Source organism: Aythya marila (genome assembly GCF_965140915.1).
Source record: "Aythya marila genome assembly, chromosome: 7".
Taxonomy (NCBI): domain Eukaryota; kingdom Metazoa; phylum Chordata; class Aves; order Anseriformes; family Anatidae; genus Aythya; species Aythya marila.
This window is the reverse complement of record NC_139048.1, coordinates 36,803,728-36,827,635: the sequence shown is the minus strand read 5'-3', so window position 1 is coordinate 36,827,635 and position 23,908 is coordinate 36,803,728.

Sequence of the window (23,908 nt, the reverse complement as noted above, 5' to 3'; positions counted from 1 at the left end):
TACATTCCCAAAAAATAATAACTTTTTCTTTCTTGTTTCCTCCTCAAGGTAGCAGTGGAAAAAGCTCTCACTAGAGATTACATATTAAACTCAGCTTAGAGTCTGAGAAAGTCTTTAATGTTCATGTAAACTGGGATTTCTAACAATGATCTCAGTCAAGAGCAGCACAGGCAAGGGCCAGGCTGTTTTTCTCCAGCTTTGTGAACCTGCTCTGACCATCCTTGCCTCAGGCAGCTCCTCCTGAGTCAGATCCAAAGCCTCATCCGACTGGAAAGCTCCTCTAACCCTCATTAGGCTTTAGATGAGACCTCAGGCACTGTAGGCTTGCTTTCTGATACAGCCCTCTCCCCTCATCACTGCGGACAGAGATGCTTCGCTGTAACACAGACTGTTATGCAATTAATGCTGGATTAATTTAGTGACACACGCTGATGGGAAATAAAATGAAGCACTCAGCTCCTTTTCACTAGGGACTTCAGCCAGGACAACTTGCTTTCCAATACATCTATGCCAAGGTCTGAGTAAAGCTGTGGATCAGATTCAAGCATAAATTATTCCCATTGTCTGCTTTGCTACCTCAGAGGAATGAGAAATGACCAAGGAACAGCACTCTATCAGGCAGCCTATCTGCAGACACCAGGACTGCAATTACAGGCCCTGCTGCGAGGAACTCGCAACTCTGAACAGTGGCTGGCACAAAACCACGGACACCAGCTCACATTAGGACCCCTAAAACTTCTACAGGAGATGAAATGCTTAATAAGCATACAGAGAAAATTACTCTTTCATTTTCAGCAGTGAGGAGGAAGGAGCCCATCAGCAGGCCGGTTGAAGAAGTTCACATTTCCTGTGGCCTTAGGAGGGTAAAACTCTTTTTTTCTTACAGGTGAATGCCAACTAGAAACCACCTGACCCATCTTGCCATGCAGCTGGGAGGCCTGTGACAACTACACAATTTAATTCATCTCCCTCCCAAAGTCCTAAATGCACTGACTGGCCTGTTACGTGTCCATCCAGAGCAGCAGAGGTAGCTCAGCTACTACGGGCATCAACTCCTCTTGCTGTTGGTGCCGCTACTCTTGCACCGATGCTTTGCAAAGCTTCCACAGATGGAGGGTTGTCTGTGGTCCAACTAAATATTACAAATCTCCCACCAAACCTGGTCCCAAATACTGCAATCCCATTCAGCTGTTGGTTCCCAAGATGCCATGCCTGGCTGCCCTCTCCACTCCAGCCATTTCAATTCGGGCTCACAAAGCAGTAAGGAACTGCAGAAGAGGCAGAAAAATAGATCCTGGCTTCAACGTGAAATAAAACAGGAGAACAGCCTACGCACCTGCTACTTGCCTACATGGCAGCGACTCTAAAGCTGTTTAAGACCTGAATTCTAGGAAGAGAAGGAGAATTGCCTCTGTTTGTCACAGAGCTGTTCGACAATCAGCCCCGCAGCCTTCAGAGACCGAGCAGCCAGAAGGAGCGGCTGCAAATCTTTTAGCCTGGAAAGCTTTCTGGTGGAAGAGAGGTTTTTCCCTAGTTAACCTTCACAGAGAGAGTCAAGCTACTGGGGGGAAAAAAAAATAAAATCAAGCCTGAAGCCTCCCTCTATTATTAGTCATATCCATCTCATGCTGCTGCTTTATTCCCCTTCTCTAATAAAGCAGTACAATGCCTTCTGGCTTGCCAGAGACCTCCTGCCTATAGGGGTATCTACGTGCTTTTCTCCTGACAGCAACCCCCACTGCTCTCAGCAAAGATCCCCTCTCAAACGGGGATGCTAGGAGAGCCTGCTCACCCCCCGCTGCCCAGCTGGCAGGAGGCTGTCACTAGCACCCAGCTGCAGCACCGCTCCCCTGCGGGCAGGCAGCACTCACAGCCCAGCACGAAGGAAGGGCCGTGCCCTCGGCCATGCCATTTGCTGCAGTCCCTGTCCCCCACAAAACGCCCTTCTGTTTGCACAAGATTTTGGCTGGCTGGTTTTGCAGGACAGCGCTCTCTCTGGCGAACAGCAGGTCCTGTTTAGGTAAACCCAGGGCTGCCCATGTGATTATGCCTGTGCCTGGAGAATATTTTAATGCACACAGTGAAACCTAGCCATACCTCAATGTGGTTGGGCATACGAGAATACATTTTAAATATAAAACCAGTTTTGAAAGGATCTCGGGACCCTATTGTGCAGGAAATTAAAACATATGCCTTGGCTGAGTTTCCATTGCTTGCACATCTGAGCGTTACGTCCTACCCATCCCTGCAGCGTCCACTCTCCCGTGAGCGCTGGCTACTAAACGAGGGCAGAACGGAGCAGCAGAGCCGTGCAGGCAGCTTTCCGAGCACCTCCAGCTGCCGGGGAGATGCCGTCCCCTCGGCGCGGCCAAAGCCGAGCAGCTGCCTCGCTCGGAGCCTGACCGCAGGCAGCAAGGAGCACGCTGTGGGCATTGGTGGGAAAATCGGCAAAAAGCAGAAAAATAATTATAAACACCTATAAAAATGCAAAAACAACTCGACCCCCCGCCTTGTTGCTGGAATAAAATGCTGGAGCTAGCAAGAGGCTTTAAATGCAAGCTAAGGAAGGGCGCGGTGTGGAAACGGGCAGTTAGCAGAATCCCATTTCCACGCGCACATCAAAACCTGCATAACCAAAGGCTGCCGAGAGATCCCACGTGCAGTGGGCTCTGCTGGAGACACACCAAAATTTCAGTGGAGTTTGAGGGATGTGCAACAAGCTGATGGGACTCGTGCAGGTGACCCGCAGGAAGCCCTGCCGCCTTCCCCTGGACAAAGCCAGGCCGCCAGAGCCCCCGCACCCTGCTATTCGTGCGCGAGGAGCTTCTCGCTACCTCTGACCTCCTAAGGTTAAAATCCTAAGGGCTAACAGGAATCAGTAACAGCCTTTTTCATTGATGTTTAGGCTAAATATCGCTGCCCACCGGGAAGAGTCCACCACGCTTGGTTTGTATTTGATATTTTCAGTAGTGAAGTGACAAACTGATGGGAGAAGCTCAATGAATCGCTGCAGGCATGAAAGGCTGTTGCCACAGCTGATGTATTAAAATGTAATTGTGCCTCTTCATTTCAGGAATCACTGCAAGATGCAAACACTGCCTTGCAATGCTAAAAAATATTCCTAGGAAGTGATTGTAAAGCTTTCCTTTTCTGTCTTACGGTCACAGACGTCAATGTCTGGCCCTTAAGGCCGCTGTGTGCCTGACAGATGCGTGCACTTGCCATGATCCTGCCTGAGCGCCTCTCTCTTTTGCCACCAAAATTAACCAAATTCAAGCTCTTCCACTGTGTTGTCTATCAACACCCATCTGCCCTGGGTATGATTTTTAACCAGCATCTCTGTTTTTGAAATGACAATAACTAAGCATGCACAAAAATACAGCCCAAAAGTTATTCTGAAAATAATATCCCACCCTTCTGAACAACACTGATGATGTCTCAGTTGAATAAAGGTTTTCTTATAGCACCCCTAAAACTACATTCAAAATTAGCTAGTTTTATTCCTTTTTCACCAGGTAATGTGGTTTGAGAGCAGTGAAGGAGTTTCGGAGGGAGCTTGCCAATTTCAGTGAAGCTAAGAGAGAATTTTCCAATCCCTTGCAAGGCTGGAGGGGACGTTTTGTTCCAGCTTTCTCGGGTGCTATTATTTAGCCTATTTTATGCAGCACAAGCAGGCAAACCGTACAGGCACACACAGCGCATGCTGGCAGTGTATATATAATTAATTTCAGTATCACCAAAAAGAAATATTTTGATGAGTTCGCTTATGTGTTTGCATACTCAAACACATTGTTAAATGTTTGTAGGATTGCACAGTTCTTTGTTTCTCCATTTTTTCCTTCCAAGCATACTCCTCAGATTTCCCTCATTGTACCATACACCCTGAAACTAAAGTCAGGTCTCCCATGCTACTCTGCAATAAACAAATTGTGTGCATTTAACAGAGACAAACAACTATTTATTTATATGTATGTGTACACACACACACTTTAAAAGGCAAGCAAAGCCAAAACAGATTTTAATTTCAAGCTCCCCAGGGTCTTGTTATATAAAGAGCAGCCTGAGGGGAGATAATTTGCAGATGACTGGAAAGCATCTTGACAGGTTCCTCTAAATACAGATCCTGGTTTAAATCTCTCTGTCCTTATATTTAGCAATCTGATTTTTAAGGGTCAAAAGCCAGGCAATTCACTAGCAAGTATTAGACTTTGCTATGCTCGCTTGCACTCCTGAACCATATTCTTAATGGATTTAAAAGTTAAAAAAACATCATATGCACTAAAGACACTAATACTTCTTAGGGGTGAAAGATTTCTTTCCTTCACAAGGTCACTGCTCCACTGGGCTGGAGCAACAAAGCAGACGATTAATACTGTGTGTTGCTAAAGAGGCTAAGGATTTTCTGACTGACAAAACCCACTGGTTCATGAACCTGCAATGAGGATGTGTCTGAGGAAAGCAGCAGAACAGGTGCAGAACTGAGGGAAGGGGCCTGACAAGGCTGTGAAACAAAACACGCCCTCTCGGAGCACAACAGATGCCAATATTAATTGGCAGGACAATACAAGTTGCAGTTTCTTTTCCTAAGAGAGATCAGCGTTGCTTCCTTCATGCTGAAATATTCCTTACTGCATGGAAACCCCAAAAAGCCCTGCTCCTTTTCCTTCTGCCCCTTTGGCAGGACTCGCAGGCCCACGCGGCAGCCGGCGGTGCGTGCCGGGCAGCCTGAGCCGGGCACGAGGCCATCGCTGTGCCCTTACTGATCCTCTGGGGACCCGTTAGGGTTGCACTGCCGATTTCTAAAACTACCTGGTGCTTACTAGTACCAGAGCCCCTCAACTTCCCTGCATTTGGGCTCAGCTAGAAATTTACTATGTAGAATGGCATTTGACACGTCTGGCATTTGTTCTGGCCTGATTTGCTGCTTTATTTTGACTAACCATAAAAGCAACAACAATAACACCCAGTGCTACTGCTCTTTCTGAAAAGAAGCCAAAGCTTCACCCTTGTGGAGGTATTTTGGCTTGAAAACCACTTGCTGACCCCTTGGAGAGACTTCCTCCCACTGAACAGAGCAAAGACTAGCAATTTCTACAAAGCTTTGTTGGGGGTTGTTTTTGTGTTTTATGTTTATCAAGCAAAGTGCTGTTTATAACAGCAAAGACAACCCAGTCCAGGCTCTACTGTCACAGGAGCTCTGCACCTCACTCACGGATAAACACTGGACTCCCACCACTAGGAATTTATCCCTCTTCAGCCTCTGTTTCTTTCTGCCCTAGCACAATATTATAAATGCACGTGCTTACATGAAAAGCGTATGTTAGTGAGGTAGTCAGTCATTGCCACCCTCAAAGGAATTACTGCCAAGCAAAATAAGGAAAAAAATCTGGATAGATAGCCATAGAGGATGGTAACACACTTGTACACATCTCTGAAAAGCCTCCCCAAAAGTCAGGTTCAAATTATTTCTCATATGCGGAGTTCTACGCCGTTGTGAACTCGACTATAGAAGAATAAAAACCTGTGGACCCAGACCAGTGCAAACCAGTAATGCCCCAGCTTTGGATTACACCCAGATTTCACAAACTGCATGAGGCCCCTGCGTCTTTTACCTCCTCACCACGTCCTCGAGGTGTCTGGTGCCAAGCAACCCGACTCCGAGCTGCAGATGCAGTAACAAATAATGGTCCTTGTGCACTGGCCACTACGCTAAACACCAGGGCCCCGCTGAAAGACTTACACCGTGTTTGACTGCCTGCTGGCTGGACACCAGAGAACCGAGCGGCCAGGTAAGATGGAAACCGTGCTGACAGCCTGGCAGCACGGCTGGCGCAGCAGCCAGGCAGTTCTCTGCAGCTGTCCCTCGCTGCTGACGGGGATAGGGCCGCTGCTCATTAGGGCCTGCTGTAGCAACACACCCCCAAATCTGCAGCAATTGGATATGCATGTCAGACTGTAAGCTGGCGAGGCAACAGCAGCCAGGGGCAGTGACATCCAGCAGAGCAGACAGCTCGGAAACTCTTCCAGCAGCCTCACAGAACTCAACTGTCAGCGACACAGTGGCAGCTTCAGTCTTCAGGGAAGAAGGGTCTCTGATGCAGCCGAGCTTAGGAGAGAAAGCAAAAAGGCCTGGGTAGAAGAAGGCTTCTCAAATACTAATAACAATTATGAAGATTTGGAAACTTCTATGGAAAAAAATCTCAATAAATAGAAGAACCCCCTTCTCCTGGGTTTATGAGTTCTTGAAGCCCAGGCGAAAGATGGTTATTGTGCAGGTCACAGCAAGGACTGAAACAGACTCCGAGCCACGTCTGAGACACTTTGAAGCTATTTGACGTTTGCAGGTCTTTTGCCCAACGTTTGATAGTCGTCTGTGGCACCTCGCTGGATAGAGGCGACGGCACAAAGCTTTTTAAAGACAGTGAATTACAGAAATCGGAAACTTCCCATTTACAGCTGGCAAGATGTCACTGCAGAAAGCAAGTGAAGTACTTTTGTGTCGCAGAAGAGGCAAAGGACCACATCGCCTCCCGTGACCTTTCAAATTGCTCTCTGATGGAGCTGTCAGGTTGCACCAGGTAGCCACGCTCTGCAGAGGGGAGCCCATGGGCACCTGTCACTCAGCAGCACAGCACGGCCCCACGTGTTTCAGCTCCTCTGCAGGTCACGGGCTTATCTCAAAATGAGCACTCAGCTCGGCAGATTCAGCAGACAGGGAAAGCAGGAGTGCATCACCCACGGTCTTCCTTCCATCTCCACCAGTCAGGATGGGGCATGCCTTGCGTTTGCTCACTTTGCATCAGACCTACGTTTTGCTGACCAGCTCTTCTCGGCAGCCGGCCTGCTCCGGTGAGCGTACGTGGCACGCGCGGGCAGCACGGCTGAGGAGCTGCCAGCCCACACGAACCGACTGCTTTCTGAGCAGGTGCTGTCCTTCAAAAGGAGACGTGGAAGGGAGCTGCATGAGGAGAGCATTCCTCATGTTCACTGCCAAGGGCACCCAGCACATGCGTTCGGTGGATTAAGTGCTCCTCAGTGCACTGCTCTCCTACAGGCTTAGTGGCCTCTCAGTTTCTGTTTATTTTTAAGACTTTGACTAGAGGAACTCCTCTAACACAGGTACACATCGAGGCTCTTTGGGAACTGTCCCTGCTAATGGCTGTTTGGGCACAAGGCCTGCCCCAGTGACAACCCACCTACGCAGCAGGGTGCCCGTCTCCCATGGGATTCACTCCTGCGTGTGGCCGGCACGGCGGCTGCAGGCCCTTGGCTCTGTCCCGTTGTGTGGGATTCACTCCAGGCAGCAGCCACCTCTGCCTGCTGCTTCCAGGCACTCTGACATAGGGAGACAACGGATGGAAAAGAACAGTACAGCTTTCTGGCCATAAAACTAAGCCTCCTGGCTAAAGAAGTCAGAGTAAAAAAAATAAAATAAAATAGGCACATCATTGGAAATCCCTTCTGGAAACACCCTTTTTTGAGATCCTGCTGCTTTTCCCTTGCCTTTGACCTCACGATCAGAAGGGGTCAATATCTTACGACCCCTCCGTTGGTACAAGGTGGTAGGAGAGCTGCTGGCACACGCAGTCAGCACTGCTGACAGAAGCCATGAAATGTGTGTGGTTTTTTTTCCCCTCCAAGGACATTTTCTCACCTCTGTCACAACCTTACTCCCATCTAAGACTCCTTGGAGCTTTCACCACCCTGTCTGATTTTTTGTCAGACGTCAAGAAGGGTCACTGACAGCATCCTCCAGTCATATCTGCTGCTTCTCGAGTCCAGCTAGAATAAACTTCACCCGCAGCATTTCGGTGAAGACTTCAACAACCTTCTGCCCACAGCCTCTACAGATACACCTTCATCTCCCTGGAAAAGGCAAGATGACATTCTGGCTCTCCTGCTATAAGCCTAAATAACTTTAAACCTGCAAAGCCACCTCTATTTTTTAATACATTGAATCACAGTGCTTGCCCTTCACGAGCAATGAAGCATGCCCACAGTCCTAGAGGGAATCAGCACCAGCCAAGGATTCAGTGCTCAGGAGTCCTGTCCTCCACCTTTGCTCACTCTGTGCCCCATCCGTCTTTGTGAGCCCTGCTGGTATTGCTTGCGAAGGCCATTTCCTCATCAAGATAAAGCAAAATGATGCTGTCACAGGAGCTGCAACAGTACACTAGGCTCTGCTGGCTGGAGACACAAATCAGTGTTTATTAAATAGAAAAAAAGACAACTTGGAGGAAAGAAATGCTGTCTGTGAGCATCTTGTAACTCACAGCAGAGTGCTAATAAAAGCACTGTAAACACGACTTGATTGTGCTTTCCAAATAGCTCATTCTGGTGTCTTAGCTGTGACAAATTCCAAACAAATGTGAATTTAAGTATTACACAGCATTTAGCATCTCAAGAGCGCTTCTTGTAAACTCAGTCTTTTAGGAAAGGCCGTGCAGTGAGGAAAAAATATTTGGGAACGGTTAAGTTGCTTGTGATGATGCTTTCACCTCAAAGATGCTACGTCTAGTCTTACCCTCCCTCTGTAACCAAAATATCTTTTCTCCCTTAAATAAATATGAGGTTTTGCATAGGCTGTGCAAACAGCACCCGTGCTATCCGTGGGGCACAAATACCCTGCCCACAGATAATGCTATTACAGTTCCTGCTTGGCAGACTGTAAATTAGCGAGCCGACAGACTGAACTGCTGTCGCTAGCCTTTCACATGCTCGGCTGACTGCTACTTACTGGGATAAGAAATTCCTAATAGAATGGCTTGATCTGGCTTTCCTTAGCTGCACCAGGTAGCAAGGGGATTTAAGTCAGACTGACACGAACTGTTTGGAGTGGTTCCCACAGATAAAACTCTGTGTCTGGCCACGCTGGCACTGAGAGGAAAAGGATCTATTTGTATAACATTAGTGCTTTATATCTCCAGACTTTTCTTCCTTCTCCCTTCAAGATGGGTGATGGTGACCCATTGTTCAGAGCCCACATAAATCCTGCCAACAATACAACGTATTACAGTCATTTTAAAATTGTGAAATACAGATCAGTTCTCCTGCTCATTTGATTTATCCCATATTGGTTCAGCCTGAATTTCCCTTCCAGAAACAAATCTTCATGTCTTCCAAATTACTTGACATACAGTGGTACAAATTCTCTTCACTTATTTCATACTGATTATTATCTCCCTGAAATATTTCTTCCTGAGATTACCTTTTCAGTAACAGGCTCCTCTGCATTTCTAGACGAGCCTGCACGTCACAGGGGCGTGCTAGCTACAGATACGAACAGCTCTTCCTTACAACAGCCCCCTTTCAGAAACTCCAAACAAACGTGTTCTTAAAGCCAGCTCACCTAATGAACTGCCTGTAGTGAGAGTAGGCTCTGAAGCGATGGGAGAGTTCAAAGAGGGTAACTAATGTGTGTGAAATTTCACCTTTTTTTTTCTCTTCTTCCCTGCGAGGAGATGAATTTAAGGGGATTTTGAAGCTTTGAATAATTGGAAAAAAAAAATGTGAGCAAATTATTTTTGTAACACTGTACTGGAGGTGTACGCCAAGAAAAGTGGCTTTTTGTCTTACCACCTCCTCCTCGTTCCCCATTTTAATTACTACAGTTTGGCACCTGATCCTGCAGAGAACCACACAAAAGCCACACAGGCCAGCTCTTTCCAGACGGAGATAAAAGAAAGGGAGGGAGGAATTAATTAAATCCATTTAAAATCTTTTCAGCCAGTTTCCTTCTAAAGTCACCGTTCTAGTTTCTGCAGAGCTAGTACAATGACATATGGTCATAAATAACAAACAGCCCCCTGCCTCCTCCCTGTGTCTCTCCTTTTCCACCCTCTGCAGAATCACACAAAACAGGGTTAGGCTTTGGGTATTTTAAGCAAGGCATTTGGGGTCCGGAGAGAGCAGGCAAGTTTTCGATTCACAACACAACACACAGCTTTTTAATGGGCTGGCGTGGTCACTGCCACCAGGCTCTGCTCACCGCCTAAATTTTAGGCACTACGTGGTAAGAAGTGGTTATTATTCTGATACTCATAATACCCGGGACCCCCTCACCTCCAAAAGGAGCATCCCATTCATTTCTGGGATGCTTTGAAGTAACAGCAACACGAGGACGGGCTGCAACAGCTCAGTAGCAGGGACCTCTACATCCTTTGCAATTGTGGCCCTACAATTAATTGACTTTGCTGCCTTTGTGTGGCTGAACTGTAAGAAAAGATGTGGCCCGTTTGCTACCACAACTTTTCCTCCACTGCAGAGGGCAGAAATGAAGCAACCTCGGGGTCTGTGCCACCAGAAGGCGAGGGGCAGCAATAGGACCACGCCAGAAGCCACCTGCGACTGGGCAGCGGGGCTCTCCCTGCAGAGCCAAGCCAAGCCCCTTGGAGGCCAGCCCTACACTGTTTGAGGGTTGCGGACTGCCCTCAGAGGACTGGCATCTATCTTAGGAGAAGAAAGCAAATGCTGACTGAACCACCTTTTCCCTTGATGGCATGCCCAAGGAAAGAGTTATGCTTTCTGCTCAAAGCCCAGCTCTTTATCCAGCATAATGATTTTGTGCCTCGTTCTGGGCTGAGGTGCATCACTAATAAAAGTTTTCAAGTTTTCAAAAGTTCACACAATTACTATGAACCCTTAGTTTCTGTGCATGGAAATATAGAGAGAATATGACAGCAAGAGTTTGAGAAGCTGGCTGTTTTTCAAAGCCCCCAGGAGCAGGTCAGGCTGATGGAAGATCGTTCTCCTTATTGACCCGCGACATCTGACAGCAGTTTTATCTCCTTAGTTTCTACAATTCATTGCATTGTTTGTATTCTGGCTTTGATTAACTTATTTATACAAGAATTAAGTTACTATGAAGTTTAACTTCCTCATTTTTCTTCAGTCTGTACACTTCCAAATTGTTTTCTGCTGTCCATTTTTTAACCCCTCAGTGTACCACACCCAAACCTTGTGCAAAATGCCCGAAATGCACTGTCCTCCCAGAGGGCACTTGGAGACACAGACCCATCCACCTGACTCTTACAGCTGAACACCCAGCAGAAGATTTCCTGTCCCGCTCACAACCCTGAGGCTGTTCCACCAGTCCTCCTGCAGGTCTGACTCAACAGTATGTCCCCTTTTCTCAGCACAAAGGGACAAACACCCAATAAATGCTGGAGGGCTTTGGGTCTGTTAATGTTTAGCACTGTAAACACGTGCAGGGCCCTCAAGAGGACACAGGGAGGAAGCCTACCTCTTGCACCAAATAACTAATCCTTTAGCTAATGCCTTCTAACACAGCACAGAAGAAAGGTTTGATTGCAGCCGGCCAGCACCCTGTGTGGCCAGGTACTAGACAGTTTTCCAGCCTGAGCAGAAGCGATTCTGAGAAAAGCAGTGGGTTATATCAGCACCTCAACACTGGGAGATGCATTAAAATTGCTCCAGTATGCCATCCAGCACAGGATAAGAGGGATGAACCACACATGGGCTCCAGAAACCGGCCTGGCCCCAACCCCAGCAGCATCGGGGCCGAGGGAGCAGCTACCTCGTGCTGCTGCTCCGCACTGCTTGCTGCTGGTTCTTCACACAGGCGAAGTGCAGAGCACAAACTAACGCAAGGGGATTTTGCTCTGGAAATAATAAAAAAGGGGGATCTGTGATTGAAGTTCCCTGTGGTGTTGCTTTTTGCAGATTTAACCCCAGATGCCGGGGAGAAGCTGTAATCCTGTCAAAAATAAGTAGTCTTTTCCTGTCTATCTCCTTTGCTAACGATACTGGGAAGCTTCCTGAGGGAAACCACAAATGAATCACTTTTAAGCTTGTCAAACTTGCATTCCCTGTATTAAAAATGATGACAAACTGCTGTATGCGATTACCTCAGCTGAAAGCAGACGGGCTGCATTTTATGAGCCCGGGACAGAAGCTGCCTGGGCACGGAGCGGAGCTATAAATGGTGCAGCTGCAGTACAGAGCTGTCTCTAGGAGCAGTCACACACCATCCACACAGCACGCCGAGCCACAGATGCTCTCTGGCCTTTGTATTAAACTCAATGAAAGTCAGGCTTCAGTTCCCCAGAAAATTTTACCATCTCCAAACTGGAATGAAAAAGGACCTGTTAAATACAATTTCCAAATTATTTTGTTTGGATCTATTAAGCCGTCCAGCTTGAATAACGTGAAAACACCATGCCAGAAATTCGGCTTTTATGCTGTATTACAACAGAAGAAAGAAATTCCCCCTTGAAATGAAGTATCAAAACACGCCGTGCGACTCATTTCAAAAGAAATGATTGAATCACCAAGATCCATAACGCCATGCCTGAACTGCTCTGCTTTAAGCCACCATTTCAGAAGGTGCTGTCATATAGTCAGGGGCTGCCCTCATTTTCCCTGCTCCTCTCTGCTCCCTACAATAGCTCATTCCCATTCAGAAATTATTTCTGTGGGTAAATACACCATTGCTAGATATTATAGGTAGCTTACATACACATACCGTACAGCATACCAGATAGCAGCACATCTGAACCAGGTTGTTGAAGGCGAAGCTGATAAACTGTTAGATAATTCACTTAAATTTATTTTTTATTTATTTATTTTTTCCCTATTTACATTCATAGAAATGTTTTGCTTCAAGGTAGCTCCTTGCAAAGTGCCAGGTTTGGGGGCAGCCCCAGCTGCAAGCCTGCTGTGAATCATGGTACTGGTGCATTGGAAAACCCGTAACAGCTGACTGATCACTTCTTACAGAGCCTTTCAGCCATTTATCAAGTCCTTCATTAAAGATTTGCCTCCAATGTAAACAAGCAGTTCCTAAGAGTTAATGAGGTTGTGGCTATCAGTCGTGCTAGAAACAGAACTGAAGAAGTAAGGAGTGCTTGTGAGACTCCAGGAGAGGCAGAGCTGAAGTCTTTGGCCCATCATTAATGTTTGGAAAGTAATGCACTGTCCTGTTAAAAACTGAATTTCTAAAAAGCAAAGCATAATCCCTAGAAAGCAATGGGAAAATTCCCAGAAAGCAAAGGGTGAATTTCTGAAAAGACCTATGGAAATTCCTGAAAAGCAGTCTTAGAAAGCAAAGAGGGATCCCTAGAAATCCAAGAGACAGTTCCTAGAAACTTCCCATTAAGCAGTGAAGGAGTTTGTAGAAAGAAAACAGGAATTCCTGAAAGCAGAGGTGTAATTTGTAGAAATTCCTTGAAATCAATGGGGAAGTTTCTAGGCAGCAGCAACAAAAGGCCTAGAAAGCAAATGGGGAATTCCTAGAGAGGGGTGGGAAATGTTTAGGAAGCAGCAGGAAAATACCTTGACATTAGCTGTCAGATTCTTCGACAGCAGCAGGAAAATTCCTGGAAAGCAATGTGTAAAAAGCATAAAAAAAAATTCCTTGGAAGCAGAATTGCCTTGTCCTCCCCTTTACTCTCCCTACAAGAAATCTAATGAAGCACGTCGTCTCCACTCACACAGGACAGATTGCAGGCATCATTTGAATTTGTAGGAGAATTAAAATAAAAAAATAAATCATATGCACTCCTAGGATGGAAGTGTAGAAGAAAAAAAACTACATCAATTTATTCCAACTTAGAACAGAGAAAAGAAGCAACAGAACTGGAAAACGAACAGATCATAAATGCGGAAATGCAGAAGTCTGCAAATAATCGAAACTTCCCAAAGTTAAAATATTGCACTACTTCCTGAGAATTCTGAAAGGAAAGTGATCTCTTAGTTTTACTGTGAGAAACTGAATATGCAAAATTGTGTACTGAGCATTCTGCAGGACGTTTGGAGCCTCTTCTGAATCTCCGGCAGCACAGTAAGCGCAGATACAAGAAGTGTTCACTCTACCAAATGTCTTGAGAAACTTGGAGCTATTCCCATTCTACCTGGAAGAAGAGGAAGTCCGGGTGTTTGTAGGTCGAACTAATCATTTGGACCTCCTCTACCTTGAAGAATAGGAGAAAGGAGGGAAGGAGACAGGAAGAAAAAAGAAAAAAAAAAAAAGGAGGCCTACCACAGCCTCCACCATAGCCCAGCTAGGAAGGAAGCTCTTCATGTTGTCAGAGATCTCCACTGATCACTATCCATGACAAAATTAGCAAGAAGGCTGATTAGATAAATCCTGAAGAGTGTGCTGGAGAGGGCTGCTTTTTTTAAAAAAAAAAAATAAATAATAATAATATTTGATAATAGGCAGCTCTGGGTTGCCAGAAAGTACCATTATAAATTGAACTGCACTATTCACATTAATGAGATGATGGGGAAGGAGGCTGTGTGCCTGGCAGAGGGAGGATGGTAAGAAGAAACAAGCACTACAGTAGAAGCTGGCTCATCTTTTGATTAGAGGACTTTCAAAGTGGAAAAAAAAAAAAAATCAATGCACACAGCAAGCCCTAGCTCCTGGGAGAACGTGTTTTACTACTGATGAAACTGTGTTTACATCAAGACCCTAGGCAGACTGTAAAAGAGTACACTAATGCCATGCGTGTCTGGTAAGATGCTGCAGCCAAATTTGAGGCCTCTGGTGCAACATAAGCAGGCTCTAATAAGCCAGTGGTACTGTGCAGGCTCCCTGAACATGGTTGAAAACCCTTATCCTTACTGCAACTGGCAGAGACAGCTTCTAAGAAAGGTAGAAGGAAGAGAAAGAAGCAGTAATATGAACGAGCATCCCCAGAAGCCTCCAAAAACATGCAGATGTGGGACTTAGTGGCACGGTTTAATGGCAGACATAGCAGTGCTAGGTTAATGGCTGGGCTAGATGATCTTACAGGTCTTTCCTAATCTAAATGATTCTATACTAAAAGAATACTAATAACCACGTCTAGCTGTGGCTTTCAAGATGGTGTGATTTGTTCTCAGCACAACCTCCATAACAATGCAGGGACATTACCACCTTCTGCATGATGTGTAAGTACGTGACAGCAACGCTCCCAGGCTCTGGCCTGATGGGCGTGCATGGAACCAAACCCTAGAAGCTCCCTCCAGGTGCTGAACCCAGGCAAAAGGGAAGGAGGAAGCTTCACACAGCCCGTGCCTCCCCGCACGAACCAGTGAGCGGGCCGGGTTACAGTTCTGTGCCTTGCCCCAGCCCGACCTGGCAAGCTAAGTACAGGCAGGGAGAAGACCACCGTGAGAGCAGAGCGTCAGGCTGAGCCCCAGGTAATTCCTCTGCAGTTATCCCTGCACAGCTCAGCTAAATATTGCTACAAACTCCTAGGTATACTGACAGGGTCCATTCATCACTAGACTCTGCAGAATTGGCAACGTTAGAGCTGCTTTGCTCTGCAAATACACCCGGGTCCTCAAACAGGCTTAGGAGAGCCAGGTTCCCAAAGGCAATTTGGATTCCTCATGAACCAGGGCAAGCATTTCTTGAAAAAGTCACCCCTTGTTCCTACTGTGTTAAATCGAATCTGTTACCCAACTTCTTTAGGGCTTTATGGACAACCTGTTCGTGTGCATAAATATAAATAAATATTAGCAGTTATAAGAGGGGGGAAATTTCCTGAGACCAAAGAAATGGAAGTCACACCAGTGGGCGCATTGCTATCAACTTCACTGGAGCTTCAATGGTTTTTAATCAGCACAACACTGGGTCCTCTCCCCTGGCTGTCATTATCTAGAATGTATATTGAGCACAAAACCAACATAATAGAACATACTAATAAGTTTTAAATTAGCAATTATATTAACTTTCTCTTTTAATTAACAGGTTTTAATTGCATTCCCAGCTCCAGGAAAGCTGCAGATATCACGCTGTAATTGTTCTGCCTAGTAAAATGTGGATGCAAGCAATATAGCAAAGTGCCTGCTGGATTGATGACTGACATGTGGCCAGAGCAATGCTGGCTCTTTTGAAGTTAAAATTGTGTTTTGCATGTGGGAGAAGGATTTGTTATTGGAATGTACAGGATAAAAGTCAGATAAAAGCCACATAAATGCAGGCTTTGTTTTTTTGTTTTTTACTCTTTTTTTTCCTCTCTTTTTCTTTTTTGATTGTTTACCTCCATTTAGGCACTGCTCTGCCAGGAACCTCTTGGCATCAATTCCTGTATTAACTGCATTTGGCAGTATGCAAATCCCACCATATATATATATGGGGATATATTAGACATATATATATGTCTAATGACAACTTTTACCAAGCTTTCATCAGGAGTTTTCCAGTTTTATTAGTGGTGAAACTCTATGCATCTTATCCAAAAGGTGTTCCCCTTGCTATTATATTTCATTTAGTCAGCAATGGGAGAACAGAAAAAAATGATCTAATGTGCAGCTGCTGTGGTTTTCTTCCTGCAAGTTCCTATGCTTGGACTAAAAAAGGCCATCCTACTGCCTTGGGAGCAGACGGTGTGTTGCCCAGGCTTTACCCCTGCATGAGCATAGGGCTACTTAAAGTACTGAAATTGTTTGCAGGCATCATTGCAAGGTTTCATGCTTATCTAATCGCTTGGGCAAATTTACAACCATACAATTGATAACTAAAATGCATTGACATGTAAAAAAAAGATATCTATATATAAATACATAGATATAGTTGATAACTTAAAAAACAAACCTGCCTAATGTGTGCAGCTAAATGGAGACACAACCTGCAGCTAAAATGTCATTATCTCTCTATCTGAACACTGACAGGATGGAAAAGTGCTAAAGAACTGAGGAAGCTGTTAAGTATCACACTTGTGTATTCATTTGGACAAACTTCCATTTATTCCAGATGAAAGACTCCATGCGGTGTCCTTGAGCTATCTTTAACAAAGAAGATTTGTACGCCTAAAGCTTTATGACAGCAAAGACCTAACCTAAGACCTAGATTAGCCCATTCTTACCAGTTAGTTGCCATTAGCATCTGATTTTAATATGGGACGGTAGTTAGGTTAATGCAGCTAAGCACAAGAACAAAATCATTTTGAAACGGCCCTTTGGCACCAACATTTCAGAGTTATTTTAGATCCAATTACAATTTTCCTGGGGTTCAAGCTGATGACTGTTAGAGACATGAAAGACCCTTCTTCGGTGTCAGCAGCAGAGCAGAGCTCTCGATTTGTATCGTAAATGCACGGCCTGCTCCTCTGCTCATGGGCCTCACTGATTAGGAATCTCAGAGCTACCTTGGGGATGAGTTGTGCTCTGAGAAGAGGGTACAAAAAAACATGTTCTGGGTATAAAAGAATGTCCCTGCACTTTAAAAAAAAAAATAGTTTAAGTATTTATGTTTTTATATAAATGCAAATGTAAAAAATATAATTGCATAATTAGACGTATTTACATATAAAATGTTTTGTGTAAAAATACATTTTGCATATATTTATATCCTACTTTATCAAAAACATTTTTTTTTTATTTTCTTGCAATTATATAAATATATGTAAATTACGCATTTTTAAAAATAGTTGATAGGGACCCTGCCCTGTAGGCCAGCCAGAGGACAAGGTCAGGAAGTACCGAGAGCTGCTCCTGGCTCGCTGCCTGCTGGGGTCCAGCACGCTCACCCCCAGCGCTCTGAGGTGGCCAGGGGTACATTGCAGAAGTTTTGGGAGCAGAGACAAAGTGAGGGAGGGATTTTCTTTTTTAGACCTCCCAGCACGTGATCAGCACGACTGAAGACAGCTGACTTCTGTCAGATGGGGCCAGGTGAGTGTTTGGCCTTGAGTTTAAGCACTACCAGCATTTTCAGAGAGCCTACATAGTGAGCCCTTGTCCCAGAAGCACAGCAACGTGTCAGTGCTCCTCTCTGCAATGGATTACCACTGAACTTCATACACAATATCTACAATATTTTTTCTAAAAAAAAGTCTCCCTGACTCTAGTCTCAGCCTATCACATCAAACATCTGATTTCCTCCCTTGCTTTCTTTAAACTATTATAGATTAAGGAGTCCTTTGTGTAAAGTACTCAAAAGAATGGTGGTTGCATGTAAACGACAGCAATTTCCATGTTTTCCATATTAAAACCCCTTGGACTTGCTAAGAAATGTAGGTCTAGTGCCATTTTCTTTTGACAGGGGAAAACGATCACATTTGGGAGATAGGAGCATATATATTCCTTAAGACAGATCCATAATAGTTCATCTCAGCTCTGTGGACTGACAGACTTGTCTGAGCGATGAGGGTATGAAGAGCCGATTTATAATGTGCATTAGTTCTCCCCTTGCATCTGTTTATTCTGTGCCGCTTTCCATTTATGAAATTGCTGTAAGGATATTTGTGCTCTTAAAAAAAAAAAAAAAAAAAACAACAACAAAAAAACACATTACCAGCACCCACAGCCTTGTGGGAGACCCTACTATAAATAGCAACAAAATAAACAAACCACGGCGCGCACAGAAAAAAATACATTAAAAAAATAGATATGTGCTATCAGCTGCCAAATGATTATTAAAAACAAGCACGGTGATAACATCGCTTTAAAAATCATAATGCAAGAGAAATCCCTGGCAGAATACTTTACCACAAAGGAATACCTGAAATAATGCAAAAATAAATAAATAAATTCCAGAAAGCCAAGTCACCTGGTGCTAGCTGGGCGCTGGCAGCTGTACCTTGACTTCAGAGAGTATTTCAGAACAAATCCCCTTTCAGGTGTGACTGAAGCGCAAGCCAGAGGGTTTTTTTGTTTTGTTTGTTTCCCTTTGAGGGCTTTTTGATGTTTAATAATATTCCACGCAGCACACGTGTGCTTGTGCACCTGGTGCCACAAAGCCGAGCTGGCCGAGTGCTGCCACCCTGCTGATTCTCAGACAGCAGCGGGGCTGTGCATTTAGAGGCATCTCGCTGCCTGACGTTGCTGCCCCAACTCCCAGGTTGCAGCAGCATTTCTCACGTGCCAGCTGCCCCAATCTGACTGCCGGCCATCGGCTCTTCCCCTGGGTTTCCCATTTACACCCAGACCACGGGGGCCATCCAGGGAGCCGCCTTGCAGCTCACTGGCCCAAGTTAGGCTGGGATTTGAAGAGCCTGCCCTTTGCCAAGATGACCATTTCATTGAGTTGTGTTTTGAAAGGCTGGAGCAGTCTTTCAGCATTCACACAGGAATGCCAAAACAGAAGGCCAAATTCCCTACCTGCATCCACGAGGAGCCACAAAGCAGAGGAGGTGCCACAGAGCAAAAAGGATGGATGAATGAATGCAATAAAACTGCAAGAGAACTGTAAGGATTTTATTTTTTTCTGGACAAGCCACATCTAACAGCAAATACACACTGCTCTGTGGCTCCTGCTGCTGCAAAGCAGCCTGTCTCCAGCTTTCCACAGCCAGAAACACTATCAAGTCTTCAAACTGCTTGTATGCATGCACTAGTAAAACCATAGCTGGGCCCAGCTGGTGCTTACACCAGCTGTAAACTCAAAAAAAAAAAAAAGCCAGTTTGGACAGCTCAGGGGCTGGGCCAGGTATCTGGCAGCCATGAAGTTACACGTGCTCCTCCAACAGAAGCTCCATGGAGCTCCAGGTAAATTCCCATTCCCTCTTAGCCCAATTCATGCTTTGTCCTGTTCCCTGAGAGAACTCCACCAGGTTTCTGGATGTGACCGTCCCTTCAAGACCATATGACTTTCCTTTTAAAATTCAGGGGACCTGCTACCACTAATTGTTTGTTTTTCAGTCACTCTCAAACCTTTTCTTTTTTTTTTTCTTTTTTTTTTGGTAGTATTTACTATGTCATAAACCTTATTTTTCAGATTTTCAGTTGATAAAATCCAAGTTTATGTTCCTGCCTCATTAATCATCTGTCCTGCTAATTTGTAACAGTAAGTAAAATATTCTCAGTTACATAAGAAACTGGATCTTACTCGTTCTTTGGCAGATGTCTACTTCTTGTTTATTTAGACTTCTCCTAGTCTGGAGAAGTTTGATCATGAAACACCCTTAACAATGAATTTCACTACCCCTCCTGCCTTGCACCAGGCCAAGCACCATCAGCTGAAGAGCTCCGAGTCCTGGTTCCTGGCTCAGTTCTGTGCCTCAGGGCCCCGACACCCCGCTGACCTGGCGTGCTGCCTTACTCTCGAGGCTGAAAGCACCTTGCACAATTATGGCATTTTGAAAACGGGAAGCCAAAGGCACAAGTAAGCTCCCCGCATTTCTTCATGATACTTCAAGACTCTCTGCAAGATTTCCTTTTATTGCAGGCTTCTTATGGAGTGCTTCGCTGTCTGCCTCATGCAACTGCTGGACATAATGTGTGGGTCAAAACTCAGGGCGGAAGATCACGGCGTCTCAGATGAACGCTCCCCAACGAAGTCCAGCAAAGGATGCTAAAGACAGCTGGAGCTGTTTGCTGTCTGGGAGAACCAACGCGCATAATCCCAACCTAAACCACACCTTTCTCAGCCCTGCTCGCTGATCGGCTGCCCTCCTTGTGGGGAAGGAGGTCGAGCATTTCAGAGGGGGTGGTGAGGAGCGTGCAACCAGCTGCTGGCACGGCAGGAGGCAGCGCCTCGGAGAGCCCTGCTGCTGCTCTGCGTACGGTGCTCACAGAGCCTGAGTCTTTGCCGGCCTGTAACTGGAAGTTTAAAGGTCCCACAAGACTTCTAGGAGAGGAGTGAATGACCCTGGTGTCTAGACTAACATTAGATCCCTCTATAAATTCAGGTTGTAACGTACGGAGTGCGTGAGCTATTGCTGAGCGCATAATGACCGAGTTAACTGCCTGTATAATCACTCCACTGTCTAAGTACCCTGAGATGGTCTGAATGGGAAAAGTACTGTTTAAAGAAACCCTTAAGCTAGACTAAACTTTAATTACATGAAACCTGCAAATGATGCCCTCAAAAAGATCTCACTAAAACACACACTATAAAAAAAAAAAAAAAAAAAAAAAAAAAAACATACTTTGCCTGTGCCATTAACGGATAAAAGATCAATTCCAAAGCAACTCATCCTGAAAGCTGCAAATAGCTGGAACTTGTCAGATACATCATGGAAAAATCCTCAGGACGTTCACCTGTACTCCAAAACCCCTGGCCATGCTTCCTCCCTCCCTGCCGTGGTGGGTTTGTTTTCTTTCAAAGAGTTGACACCGAACTCCTGTGTGTTTCGCTGAGAAACCTGAGGACTGGCACACCAGCTGAAGCTGCACTTTTCCATCAGGTACAGAGGACTGGTACAGGAGACAGCTGTGAAGGTTATGACACTTTGCCCCTTTATAAGCGTTACACTGGGGCTAAAACAAGAGTAGCTGTAGCACTAATTGACTCAACCCATGCATTTCCTATTAAATCTTAAACACGAAGAATTCATAGGCAGAACCAGAAACATACTGTGTGTGGGTGTGGAGGTGTGTGTTATGGTAAAAAGCTAAGCCTGCATGAAATTGTATCAACCTCAGCTGAATGGAAGAACCCATCGTTATTTTAGAAAGCTGATCTTTTATTTGTTGGCTTACGAGGAAGCTATTGTTAGTCTGTTTGGCTTTGTCATTCCTGTTCTAGCTTTTAATTCAGCATGGTTTTATCGCATGCAACACGATGCCATTTCACATCATGCACCTAATGGTATAACGTCAGGTGGGATAACATCAGGCCATCTGAAAGACATCAGAATCACACTGCAGTCATCACGGGCTCCCCCGTCACTCTGCAGAGTTCCTCCATCCGTGATTTAATCCAGAAGGCTCTCCCTTTGACTTTGACCTGTCAGGCTTCTTTTTGCAGTTCGTAGATTCAACCATCAGCTCACAGAGCAAAGCCAGGCCATTGCTTTGGAGGATTTCTGATGCTTTTTGTTGTTACTGTTGGTTTTAAATACCTGTCTGCAGGAAAACAACTAGCAAAGGATGGCCTTAGCTGGCAAGGGTAGAGGCAATTACCTTAAGCTACACTAGTATCGTGAAGGGAATAGATAATAGTCCCCAGAGGAAAGCCGGTTTGCAATTACCTAGCCAAACAGATCAAGCAGCCCTTAGGGACAGGCCATACAAAAGACGTGCCTGTGGCTGATCACAAACCCCAAGCCAGCCATGGATGCCGTTCTCCAAACGGAGCCCAGCATGACCCACGCTATCTCCCCAGGGTGCAGGCATCACAGGTTCTCTGGTCCTACTTTTCTGGTGAGGAAAAAACAAAGTCAAGTGAATAGACTTGCTAAGTTGCCTGTCATACCACAGAAGCGTTATTAAATTAAAGCTCATGCCTCTCTGAACCACATCTGAGCTATTCAATCACTGTGCAGGTTATTTCAGAGTTCATCCTCCCGTTTCTGGGAATCACCTGCACTGCACGAGACAGTTTATCTAGCTTAGTTACTGTGGCTTTAGGAATCCCTGTCAGCTGATAAATGGCTTGCCTTCCTTCATGATGAGACTAGAGATTCAGATCACCTGCGCACATAGAAATGGTCTAGGCACAAAAAATAAGAAAAAATAAAATAAAATAAAATTAAGGCCTCTGCCCAGAGGATGAGATGGGAAATTCTACCAGCGAATTGCTTATATGTTAACCCCAATCAAGCTTTTATAGTTTTACTCCACTGAAGTTTCTCCAAATATTTATCCTTGGCCTGGAAATATCAGTCCTGTCTTTCTGAATGATTATTAAAAAGTGAGGTAGCTCGCAGGTATTTTCTCTGTCTGCCTTATGGCAAATATGCTCTGCCTTTGAAGGAAGTTGCTCTCTCTTACCTCCCAGAAGAAAAAAACAAACAAACAAAAAAAAAAAAAAAAAAAAAAAAAAAACCACTCAAGGATAGCTTTAAAGTGTTTGTAAACTGTGAGACAACTAAAACTGTTGTCAAAACATTTTGAAGTATCCTAGAAAGTTTGTATTCACAGAATATTTACAGATTAGACAGTAAATGCTGTTTTAAAAGACATGTAGAGGAAAAAATCATTCTTTCATAATTCATTTTTCCCAGTTTCTACTTGTAACTTTTACTATATAAATTTAGCACTTTCCTAGAGGGAAAGAATATATAGAGAGATTTTCACTCTTGGCCCTTTTCTCCACCATTAAGGAACAATAAGCACGTTAACTTTCTGAGCAGCCTTACTGCCTCTGACTCTGGGTTCTAGTCTTACAGCTTCTTCAGCACTCCAGGTGATTTTAGTCAGTACAAAGAAGAGATGAGGAAGCTCAAATATCCTTACAATGCATCTTTATACTCTGGATATACTTCATATATTTCCGCTGAAGTTTATAAACAATAAAAAATGGTCCTTTAACGTTTACAAAGGAGAATTAGATTGAGACAATCGTGTTTGTTTTCATTCAATACCAAACAGGCCTAAATTCAGGCATGGAAAACACTATTTGATTTTCTTGACTTTGTGACATCTCAGTCTCCATTGAGCAAAGTGATTACAGAAATGTTTTTCAGGTACTTCAGATATTTTACTGGAAGTACTCTAATACAGAATGACACCCCTACCCCCCAGTGTCTGCTTATTTTATGATGTAAGGAATGCTACAACAGCCAGAATTTAGACACACTAACAGCTTACAGCAGCAGAAGCACAGACACTACCTCACCGCTGTATAGCTCTCCGTTTAATATTTTTGCAGTAATTGACAGAGTTGACAGTGACATAAAAAAGGATTCAAAACATACAAAAAAAAAAATCACTAACTAACCAAGGCCACTTTATCTCCTCTCTCCCACGCAGTCCACTGCACTCAGGTGTATCTGCAAACTTACCTGCTAAGCCGTACAAGTCACCGTGTCTACACGCTGCATCCCTGCAGACAGAGGGCCTGCCGTGCCTATTGCCTCCACCCTACTAAAGGACAAAGTTGTTTCTGTTATCGCAAACCAATGAATGTAATGAACTAATCTGACACTTCATCCTGGTTTCTTTCAGATATGGCAAAAGATGATAACGCGTAGGAGGCGTGGTTACCCCCCCACACACACCCCTCAGGCAGCATAATGACCCCTGCCCTTCAGCCACACACACACAAGCCTCAGGTGTGGCATCGTGTGCTATC